Source organism: Anser cygnoides, chromosome 5 (assembly GCF_040182565.1).
Source record: "Anser cygnoides isolate HZ-2024a breed goose chromosome 5, Taihu_goose_T2T_genome, whole genome shotgun sequence".
NCBI lineage: Eukaryota > Metazoa > Chordata > Aves > Anseriformes > Anatidae > Anser > Anser cygnoides.
In genome coordinates this window covers 18725114-18737500 of record NC_089877.1, presented here as the reverse complement: position 1 = coordinate 18737500, position 12387 = coordinate 18725114, and the positions used below count along the sequence as shown (strand labels likewise).

At 39.6% G+C, this 12387-nt stretch overlaps 1 long non-coding RNA gene across 1 annotated transcript; it reads left to right on the top strand.

The window, feature by feature from the left end:
- The first annotated feature begins 4796 nt into the window (after positions 1–4796).
- On the top strand, positions 4797–11935 carry LOC136790885 (uncharacterized). The gene is made up of 3 exons (XR_010831718.1): positions 4797–5497; positions 8741–8936; positions 10238–11935. It is a non-coding gene; the product is annotated as an uncharacterized lncRNA (long non-coding RNA).
- The last annotated feature ends 452 nt before the right edge of the window (positions 11936–12387 follow it).

The following is a 12387-nucleotide window of genomic DNA, read 5'->3' as shown; positions in this document are numbered from 1 at the left end:
TATCTCAGTCTTGCACCAAAGTAAGCTGAGGGATTTTTTCCCTGGACTGCTCCACTATAGGGCTGTCGGAGGAATTGCTATTTGAAGCAACAGCACAAGTTGTGAATTTCCTGGTCTGCAGACACAGACAAAAGAGATGGGACAACATTCTCTGAGCAAAGAGCCCTTCGTGAAAGGGAATTGGAGAAGTGGAAAGTCTGTGCTCCATTACATTAACGTAATAAATCATTTATGTGCCTTGAATCAAATTTGCTGCATGATTTAAGGGCATCATCACTGTATGCAGTGTTGTCATTCCTTGTTAGTTGTTATTTCCTTGTTATTAATTCTAATTCTTATTGCCTCTCAACTGTCCACATTCAGAAAGAGAAGTGCTTGTTTTTTTTGTATTCTGTTGCTATGTAATGTGATATAAAACAAGTTTGCAGTGTCTCCCTGTATGCATGCCACCAAAACTAGGCCAGAAATCCCTTCCGCTGCAGCTGCTAATCATTAAATCATGGACCTGTTCAAGAAGCCCTATATCCTTATGCCAAGCTGCATGAGAACCTATATGAAGGTATTCACATAACAAGTAAGAAATCCCCTGGCATACAGAATATGTGCATCCTCTTCATATTTTGGATAGAAAAGTGTTTCGGTTTTAATAGAACCACGATAAAATTATGATGAGGATTTACATATATGTATATTTGAATGTACTAAGAGAGAGGGAGAGAGCTGGTGTTATTTTAGTAGAGCTGGTCAGAAATTTTTAGTAGGAATGAGAATTGTAAAACAATTGGGGAAGGAATAAAAATTCCACAGACCAAGGTTTCTGTAGACAAAGCAGACTATTGTTCTCAGAATGTATTTTATGTTGTATTTTTTAGAACAAATGGGGAAAAGATAATTGTGGACATCATGTTTTCAATTTCAGACAGTGTAATTTTAGGCGTACTATTTATATGGTTAAAGTTTGTACTTTACTCAGCACGTTTTTCCTGAGATATTAACTACAGTGACAAGCAAATCTGCTGATTTCAAACAAAAAAAAATAGCCCAAATCTGCAATGATATCAGGCTCTGTGTTAATTAACAACTCTTCATAAGATTCAAAACTGTTTAGTAAGATTTTAGAATGTTTTCACCAGGCCTCATTTCCTGAGTACAGAATTCAAATTTTCAAATTTTCAGTGCTTATTCAAACACATTTCACTTTCACTGGAGCAACAGAGAAATCAAGAGTGTTTTGTATCTCTTCTTAATACACAAAAGTCACGAATAGTAAGTAGCTTTTTTTTTTTTTAAGGAACAACTTTTTAACAATAAGAAAAAAAATAGAGAGAGAAGAAGAAATCCTACAGTATTTTATGGAAATAAAATGGACCTCCTGCCTGACAGTAAGTATTCTAACATCTAGTATTCCTTGAATTTGTGAAAGTATGACACTCTTAAGAGAAAAGTATAAGTACTCTATCAGTAAAAACACAGTCTGCAGCTGATAAATAGTTGGATGCACATTTAACATACTGTCTGCTCAAGGGTGTGCTGGATGCTTTACATCCCAGCCCTGGAGCCCGGAGCAGGGGAGCTGGCCAGGCTGCAGTGGGCACTGGGACTGCAGCCCCTGCCAAGTGCAGGGCCCTGGCATGGGGCTGAGCTGCACAAGGACGCTCTGCTGCAGGGATAAAGGCTGTTGATGCTGGTGTCTACCGTGAGACAACTGCGGTGGCAGGACTGTGCCTCTCCCCAGTGCAGGAACGCCTGCATGGTGTTCACATGACACCTGTGAAGAGCAGATCTGGGGCTTCTGTAGAGTTCTCTGTTACAATTAGGACTCTCTCTCTCTCTCTTTTTTCTCTTTTTTTTTTTCACTTTCTTTCCCTTTTTTTTTTCTTTTTTTTTTTTTTTTTTCTTCTTGTCTCAGCTTTGTGGAGCTGTGATTCTGTGATTTTTGGCAGATATATACCACTAATGTCTACCTCACATGAGTGTTGCAAGACTCAGTCAATTAATATATGCTGTTTTGGAGATAATTAGGAATTGCTCTATGACTGAATTTCAGTCTCTGTCGTCATCTGTGGGATTTTTGCCACTGGCTTCAACAGGGAGAAGATTTTGTTGCACAAAAGAAACTGGAGAATGGGTTTTAATGAGAGTCAAAGTGTATAGAAAAAGTAAGACAACTCTGAGTGCCTTCTAACATGTAACAATATTGATATGCTATCACTGACCTCCCACTGCTGCAAGCAGAATGATTAAGCAAAGGCTGTTTATTTTCCTGTAGATCAAAGAGAGGCAACAAAAGACATCTCCCCAAAAGGTGGTTCACTGCAGAAGTCAGTGCTCTTGTTTCCCTATCTGATCAGCAGATTCCTTCAGCTTGCATTGATAAACCCGTCCACTGCTCAGTCAACCTCAGCCCTGTAATCAGTCTTGTCGGACAAGATGCCTGACTCTTCCCAGGCTGCATGGGAGAATAACAGTGTTGCTTTGGCATAGCTAAAATACAATAGATGGGAGCTGGAATATAAAGTGGGGAATTCCTCACATACTTTCCCATTTTCATGGACTATTGGCAGCGAAGAAGGAAAAAAAAAAAAAAAAAGGAGCGCACTCTGGCATTCAGCCAGATATTTCATTCGTTTTCCTTTTAATTGCCTGAAGTCACTCTACATTGTGCTAGGGTCCCCCATCCCCGACCTCTCTTTTCTCCAGGTCCTTTCCTTCCCTCCCCCTTGCAGCCAGCCTCAGCCCCAGCACTGCATCAAGGCCAGGTCCTGCCTCCTGTGCGGCCTCCCAGGAGAGCAGCACCTGGGCACCTGCCTTACAGGCTGCCTGCTCTCTTCTCTGACACAGCACAAGCAAAAAAAACCCTCTGGGTACCAAGTGCTTGCCTTACCAACACTCAGCCGTACTATGTGGCCTAGGACCGCATCATTTACTTGGGCAAACTGCCATAGCTAGTGGAAATCAACGTGACTACAACAACACACATCAGCCGGGGGTCTTTCCCTGGGTCTTTTCTTATATCCAGTATCTGAAATATCATCTTTAAGGCTTTAACTACATTCCAAATCCCCACTGCAGTCTGCTTACTTAAATTCCCACTACAATGTCAGTGAGGTAAAACAGTCCCCTCTCCCAGCCCTGCACTTCTGGGCAGTGCTCTTGGGATGTGCCATGCAGAGCTGTTCCGCACCCCTTAGAAGCACTCTGTTTTGGGGAACACAGTGGGTCTTGCACCCCTGCACTATCTGTCCCTGAAGAACCTTATTGAATATTTGAAAAATGAAAAGGTGGGAGGTGTGAGAAGTAGCACTTTTTTCTTCAAAGAACACTAAAGATTTTTTTTTTCATATTGCTGTTGAACAGCAAAGCTCTCAAAGACCTTGCCTAGTATTTTTGAAAAGACTGGTTTTTTTTTGTAATAATTTAATGAAAATGCATTTTAAAGAGCTTTAAGACAATCTTTACCTCCAAATCTTTATATAAAGAATCAGTTATGTTTGTTTAACAGCCATTTCATGAAAGTGGATTAGAATTCATCTACTGTTCATTAGAGACTGGGTCTCTGAATGTCTTACAGATTGAGATCTGTTTCCCAAACAGTAGTCAATACAAAATGTATACTAGCCAAACAGGCAATGTTGAAAGTATTCTTTTAATTATATATAAAAACAAAACAAAACAAAACAAAACAGTTTTAAGGGATGTTCCGTAGAATTCAGAAAGAAATGAATCTACCAGGTTTTGCATTTGTTCTTGGCAGTAGGAGTTACTGTGTTTTTAAAGTCTAACATCTGTATTCAATCTTTATTTACCCTAGCCATCAGTTATCAATTTTATGTCAGTGAATAACATGGTGATCTCTTCTGTTGGAAAGGTTGTAATAGAATGAAAGAAGAAGAGAAAATGAAGGGAATCTGCTGATGGACGCAGGGAAAAGAGTAAGAATGCTGTCTTGTCAGAAAATAAAAACATATAAAAAAGAAAAATGAAATAGTGTCAAGGGAATTCATACTCTACAAAACTCCAAGGAAGATGCTTGCAAATCCACATTAGACAAAACATTATTTTTTTACATTATTATTCCGGTTCTTTCTGTGTCTAATGTCTCAGCTTCTTGGGTGTCCCCAGATCATGGGCAGCCACCTTGCATGAAACAGAAGCCTGGTGCCAGTGGCTGTAAATTGTACTTGGCTCTCAGGATGAACTCCAGCTCGTTCCTGAAGCACAAGGATGGCTTGTTGACTCATATCTTAACATTATCATTATAAATGCTTTCTTAAATTAGACTTATGAAGAGATGGATGAATATTACAGGCTGGGAAGTAGCAATAAGGAACAGATGTGCCTGTCTGCACCTGGTGAATAGGAGTAGAGATGAGCCAGACTGAGGCAATCTCTTATTTTGGAGCTGTGATTTCAAAGCTGTGTTACGCATCAGCCTACGCGATGGATCTAGGGCAGAGCAGGGAGCCCATGGCCGCATGGCAGGTGGGGAGAGCACTGCTGCATTGGGCAGCAATTTTTTTCCAGCCACGCTTCCAATGAGATACAGCTGGGGAGATGCAGCAACATTTTATCTTGCGTGTTCCTGTTAGGCCACGGAGAGAAAAGATTGCTTGGCTTCACATCATGCTGCAGTCTCACCTCCTCATAGCAGAACAGACACCAGCCACAAAGTGGGGCTAACACCAGGAAGGTTAAAAAGAACAATAAAAAATGTGGGATGTTCAGCTCTTCTATAAACAAGAGCTGTAAAAGGTGTGACAGAAAGAGGATGGAAGTGCTAGAATGAGGAGCTAGAGAGGGAGAAATTATGCAAACTTTCAAAAGCACTGCAGTGATGTAGTGTTCAGAGCTCTTAGTAAGGGTTAAGATTTGTGCACTGACTGCATCTCTGATTTACAAAGCACTTTTCACTCTGAGATCTACAAGTGCCTCACACACTTCAGCACCAAAGTCACTGCATTTGCCAGTAGAGCAAGTCAGCTCTGGAATGCTGTTAAAAGCAAAAGCTGCCTAATGTCTAACTTTTTAAACACAAATATCAAAGAGAAAGAAAAAAAAAAAAGGAGAGCTGGAAGGATGGGGGGGGGGGGGAGAGTCAATTGCTTTTGCAGAAACTGCAGTTTCTTTCAAAAAACCTGTCATTGACATCTTTCCCCAGAAAACATTTTGTCATGCACATCAGTGTATGCCTTTAAGGAGATCAATCTAGGGAGGGAGTCAAACCAACAATCATCATGTGACAGATTTTCAGATGCTGTTCTCATCAATCACACTGATAATGAGGTGGCAAATTGCTGTCTTATAGCAAAACTAGAAAGACAACTACCCCAGTAGGTGTCAATGAATATGTCAAAGGATTGTCCCTAGGGGAGTCTGAGAAGGTTCTCAGAAACCTTTTTGTGAAGCCTGAATGCAGAATACTTTATTGATCACTAAAGAATTTGCACTGACATGCTATTTCCCCATGATATTTGAACCACCAATTTCCTAGCTCATGGTGAGTACCTATTTGGTGAACACTCTTTGGGAGTTTTCTTTCACCTTTAGATATACTAAGAAACCTTGTTTTAATATTGTCTTAGTCTTTCATTTCCTAAAGAACATCAAAAGAAAATTTTACAAGTTATAAGCAAGCAAAATGCCTGAAAATGTTTAATGACTGTGACCCAGCAATAATAATTCTGAATTAATTTATTTAGATTTAGATTATATTCTGAGCTATTTTCAAGCATTGAATATCATTTTATACTCTATCTTTTTAGTGAAGGAGTCATGTTTATGGAGTAACCTGCTATTAATCTGAAGAGTTGGGTTATTAGTACACTGACTTTTGAAGAAAAAACAGTCCTTTTGTTCTCTATTTCTTGGTCTCTTAGCATCTGAATTGGATCCCAGTATGCTCCTAAAGCTAGAGCTCATGCAGTGGTGAATTACCATCCCTCCAGGTTATGTCCCTGGGATTTGGTGGCCGACAGGCTGCTGTTTACAGGGCATGGACTTCTGCAAGCCTTGTTTTCCCATTATTCAAACAATAATGGTAAAACTTTTTTCCTCCTTATTTTCTCCTCCTTTTTTTTTTTTTTTTTTTAATTCCCTCTGAGTGCAAACTGTATAGGCCAGTCTTTTCAGTTCTCAGGCAAATAATATTACAAAAGGTGTAATAGTGAAATTTTTGCACTTACTGCTTTGATTTCTCTTGGCTTAATTGTGAGCCCAATCTCACAAGTTTCCTTCAAAATTTGCATGGAAAAGTGTATCCAAACTACTTTTGAAATCATTCAAATAATCTTTACATTTAAAATTGCTTAGTTTTGATATAATTTTTGATAAAATTTGTTTAATTTTGTCTTGAAAAACACTTGGATAAAAATCCTCAGTTGAAATCTGTTACAAAAAGAAAATATCCATCCAATTAATAATATTACGCAGAAAGATTTTAGGTTGAGAAAAAGCTATGTTTCAAGAATAAATATCTTAATGCAAACATTTCAGTTACATATTGACTTTATGTGGTGCCTAGTATAATGGCTTCTAGTCTTGAGATTACTAATGCAGAATCATAATTGCAATTACATTTTTCTAATATTCATTTGGGCGTGAGTGATCGAGGTCAAGCATCCTGGGGACACACCCTTGCTCGTGTATACAACTGGAAGTGCATACTTGGTAAGTCACAGTGCAGATGGTAATTAAACACTGTTATTTGGTATACCTTTACTTTGCAATTACATGCAAACTTTTGGCATAAAACCACACAGTTTTTATACATGCTGTTTTAACCTCTGCACGTGTGGGGTTGTTCTATCTTTGAGTATATTTAGGTATTCAAAAACAAACATTTGTTTTTACATTCAGCTGTTGTCTTACCAAATTATGCACATACAAAGTTTATTTAAGAATAATAGACATAATTGCAAGCAATAACTGCAAAGGTAAAGAAGACCAGGCCCAACAACTCTCTGTGTCCCACTTGTGTTCACTCACTGGCAAGTTCTGCCTAAATAAAATGTGGCATGAGCCTAATTTCATGTGCATCTTCTGTCAGAAGATGGTTGTGAAAGTCCAAGAAAACCAGTCTAAAAGATTGCTTTGCAGAATGTCAGAAGTGAGAGACTGGAACAATGTCTGGGATTGTTCCTTGTTCTGACCTTTGACATTCCATGAAATTATATACTGAAGCACAGCTCTACTTCAATACTGAGTAATATTTTTCATAGGGTTTATGAGCCTTATCTAATTCCAGTTAAAGTTAATGGAAAAATTCCCACTGAACAATACTAATAGTAGGTGTAGTCTTGCTGGATTGCCAAGGCGCCAGCTGTGAAAGGACCACTGTTGTGCTAGATGTTTGGTGGAGCAGTAGCAAGCTCAAGTCCCAAAGAATTTATGTTCTAAACAGGCAAGACAACTCCATGGGGAGGGAACAAAATAGCCCAGGAACTGAATAGCATCCTACGATACCATGCGTAATTGAGTCATATCAGTATTTAGTATCTTGGATCTTAATCTCCCAATTAATCCAATTGGCATCAGAGATTTGAACTAGAGAAAATACAATTGCCTCTTAATTGAACAATTCTTTTGGTTTGAATCTGCATTGTATTTGGGGCTCCGTTCATATTCCTTCAGATGGTTACCTATTCATTTAATATACGGACAATGTGGGACCCCAGGTGAGACAGCAAGTGTAATTTTTGAAGGCAAGCAGCCATGAGTGACTGAGTAAACACTATAAGAATATCAGTGGCATGTACCTTGGTATATGGACTAACCCTTCATCTATTTACTAAACTTCCTGGACATCTGCTGCATTAATTGAGACAGGCCTGCCATGAGATTTAGGATTTTTATCTTTTCACAGGTGCCAAAGCAAAGCAGCAGGGAGGGAATGTGAAGCTCAGTGACACTACTGCCATCCGTAGTCAAACTGGCTGTCCTCCTCTCATGCTCCCCCATATGTGGCTGGCTTGGGTGGTGGTGCATATCAATCATACCAGCTTGTGGACAATTTAGACTCAGGAGGGCTGAGTGTGTTTTGCTGATTTTGCAAATTTTGCAAATACTTTCAGTGTTGGGTCTTTCTTTGGTTAATGTTTATATCATATGTGCTACAGCTTCTGTGCTGAGCAATGTCGGTACCCAGGAGAAGACCAGGCCCCTTAGCAATAAAATCTATATCCTTTTGGCTTGGTCGATGAGAGAGACATTATCAAGAGTTTTTTGAAAGACATGCTTGCAGACTGGTTGAAGGAGTCATTCTGGCTTTATCATTGCAAAAATTGTGATGTAAAAGGCAATTGGATGAAGCATGAGACTCCTTCAACCATTCCTTTCCTTAAAGGCTTAGGGTGTGGAGGAGGAGGGCAAGGAGGCATTAAGGAGGCTGCTATTCTGAGCCTGCATTAAAGCCCCTTCAAATTCTCAGTCATGTTGTCCCAGTCTGAAGGTTTGTAAGGATTTTGATGCACTATAAGCAGTGAAAACCCGCAGCTGCTACTCACATCCTGAAATTAGTCTCTACCCAGAAGACTCTCTTGGAGGATTATGTGATCCTTTCTTGCCACCCACTCACTCTGTCATTTCCTAAACTCTGATGTTTTTTTACAGCATCTCTGGCAGTTAAAAGAACATATGTACATGTATATCCCCAGAGCAGACTGCAAACATGTTTTTAGAAGTACACAAGAAGACATCTATTTCATAGGTCAAACCAAAAGAATCTGGTTCTTTTATTGTTAAGGGACTCAAGGGAACACATGTACTGCTGTCGGCTTCTCTCCACACCCACTCTGTGCGATGACTACAGAATCATTTCAATCAAGAATGAAGACTGCATAATTCAAGCAACAGGGTCAAAAGTCCTACAGGAAAAGTGCAATGGTTTAACTTCAGTCAGTTTTTAAATCAACATTATTAAAGCTTGGCTAAATAATTAGGTAAGTAGATTAATATCACTTCTAATTTAATTTAAAGCTAAGCTAATTTAAGACAAACTAATAGCTGCTCTTTTTTACACTAAAATGAATATATTCCCACAAGAGTTTGCACTGATTTACCTAAATCAATTAAATTAATATCCTAGGTCAAACCAGTACAACTTTCCCATGTAACTAAGGCCTTAAAAAAAGGATTTTAAAGACAAATATCTCAGTTAAATACTTAAGCTGCAGCCTGAATCCTATTGAAGTCAATGAGACAAGAGCGCATGCTGCCAGCAAGGCACACACTGAAGTGTCTTTCTGAATCAATGGTTTCATCCAGCTCTCAGGAACAAACCTCCATTTCAGGGCGATCCATCTTTGGATCATGGCGAGCTAACATTTTTGCTTCTTCCATGTTGGCAGATGGAGACTAATAACAGTTACTTTCACATTAAGTGGTCTGAGTCATTTGTACCAATGTAGCAACACCCAGCTGAGTGCAGGGCTCAGGACGGACTCTGAAAACACAGAGATATCTACATAAATATTCAGATAATTGTCATATGCTGAATAGTCATGGCTGCTCTGCTATCTATCCCAGTGTATGCTAACCAGTGCAATGACATGAGCTGTTATTCATTTTCCAGCAGGATAGGTGGGTGATGCGTTGTAGTCATGCTCCTAGCTGATGTCATGGGTTGCTCCAGATCTTCCTAGGACACAAAGTTGTCTTCCAATGTTGTTCATATTATTATGTTGTTCCTACTTATTTATTTAAATATTTATTTTCCCTACTCCTTAGACTCAGGAGAAGTGCACAGTATTTCACAGCTCAGCATCTTCTTTCTTGTGGTCCTTTCAATGTATGACTCTGAAGCTCATTTGTGTAATAACTGTTCTCTTCCACCGTCAGTCCTATGCTTGTGCTGCATCCTTATCTTTCTCAATGTTCATATGAATAATACTTAAAACAAGTGCGGTACCTCAGCTGCTTTCAGCAATTCCATTTGGATTTGCCCCTTTTACCCATGACAGCAGGTCGGCTAGTGCTAGGTGCTTGGGAATCCCTGTGCCAAAAGAGGGGGGGCTCAGCTCTCCCACAAAGAACTCGCTGCAGGCCTCTAACTCAGACTGTCTACTTATTCAGTACCATCTGCATTCAAAGTAGTAGGAAATGATTGATGCTTTAAACGTGATGTATCTTTCATACAAACCATGTAGCTCATGTGTTGGAGTTAGGCCTTGGCAGTACACAGATGAAAGCTCTGAGGATTAGACTACATTTGTTTTTTTCCTTTTTTTTCCCCCACTTTTAGGGAACAGCACTCCAAACGGCATCTGGGATTGTCAAAATGCAGATGAGTTCATAGTGCCTTCACACCTGGCACTCTTTACGCTGACATGTGGAGTAAAGCCACTGCATGAAGGGGAGAAATTTATCCCCTCGCTAATTGGATGCTCTGGTCTCTGATACAGGCAAATGCCTGGCAGGTAGCTCCACCTGACTCCCAAGTGGATGGGCTTTGTGTGGTGTGTGGAAAGGTCTAATGTAAGGGTGCTGCCAAACCACGTTTAGTTAATTGGTTCACGTAATAGCTGCTCTTTGGGTGGGCCATTTAGTGGTGAGGGATGTGAAGATTTAACTCTCCTATCCTTCAGGCTGTTGTCCACATTTGCAAACCATGCTCAGCCCTGACCATGCCTCCACACTGAAGACTGTGTCCAGCTGTGATTTCTGCTAGGACCTCTTACAACTTCTCTGGAGCTCTACCTGCCACGAGTGCCAACACGATCTTCTCTCTCTATTGTAGTCCTGTAATAATAATTGCATAAACAGTCACCCTTGGGGGGTGACATACAAATAAAGGAAAGGCAAGAAATTGAGATATTCTGTGAGAGGAGTCTATAGGACATATGTACAGCATAAGGACACAAGTCAGCACATGTCTGGGATGGGAGCACCTAGCAGATGATACATGGAGTGGGATGAAAAAGAGAAAGGCACCGAGCAAGGCTTTGAATGGAGAAGTGGACTGCATCCAACCTACCCCATGCACAGCTAACAGGCAGGAAGTTGTATACAGAGTGTGTTTTCCTCCTCTGCTCTATATTTATTAGCAGTCTCCAAATTCTCATCCCTTTACCCAGCTTTACCCAAGATTTCTTTGCAAGTCAAAGGACACAGACCACCATTTTTGTTCCGTTATTCTTAAATCTCTTCTTTCCTGCTGCTTCTGTGCAAAAGAATTTGAAGATCTTCACTGTTTCCCCAGGTTAATACTTGACAGGTAGTGGACATCTCCTAATGTCTATCAGGCACGTAAGAAAAAAGCCAGCTGTTCCTGCATGTTTAGCCACTGTATGATCTCCATATGTCTTGCTGGTGTTGCTGCTTGCCTGGACTCAGGTACATGTCTGATGGATTACTTTCTCCTGTGCAAAAACTGAACATGTGATTCAGCACATTTCTGTAAATATTTATTTAGATGTTGATACAGATCTAAATAATCTGTTCTCCAGCTCCTTTGGATCACTTTGAGTGTTCCTTGGCAGAAATATTTATGAATTTTAAGTAAATACTGAAAATTGCCTCAGGCTATGACATCTGAATTGATAAATGTGAGTTCTTGCACCAAAAAGATGCTGCTAAGCTTTCTAGCTGGTGTACAGAAAGGTCTAGCAACTCAGCCTAAATTATGGATCTCAACTATTAGCAAGATATAGCTTTTAAACAATTTACTGGCTGTCAATCAAATCATACATGCAATAAAATTTATATTCAAAAGCAAGACAGAACTCTGTGAAAAAATAATGATGTGCAATTTATTCATCCAGCTCCAGATAACACAAATAACCCATTACTTTTCTTTGAGTTGGGTATATTTTGTACTCATGTAAAAGTTTTGTAGAAAACCTTGTAATTAATGAAATAAAACATTTAATGACTCAGTCAAAGGAGTGGAGCTATGACACAATCTGTAACAGATATGTTTAGGTAACTCCTTGTGAGTGGAAAAATAAATTAATTTTGTATAATGAAAACGCCAACTGGAAGAGCAACTGCCAGGGAAATTGATAAGATTATTCACTCTTTCTGGGGGAAAAAAAAAAAAGGCATGCTGAATCTGATTCTGGTCTCCTTTGCACTGGGCTTAAGTGAGAACATAATCAAGCCCACTCATTCTGCCTTTAAAAATGATTTCTTTCATTAAGACTAAATGCTGATAACAGCATGTTGGATGAGTTAGGGATTTTTTACAGTGTGGGTGAAAAGTTAAGTATGTGTAGCAACCATATGTGTCTGGCCAACTAGATCTAACCCTTCTCTTTAGAGGGCAAATTGATCACAGAGATGCAGAAGACAACACATGTTTGCAAAGGAATGTTTCAATGTAAAAGCATCATGTAATTTCATCAGTTAGTATGGCTGAATGAAAAATAAGTCCAAAAGGAAGTAGAATAACTC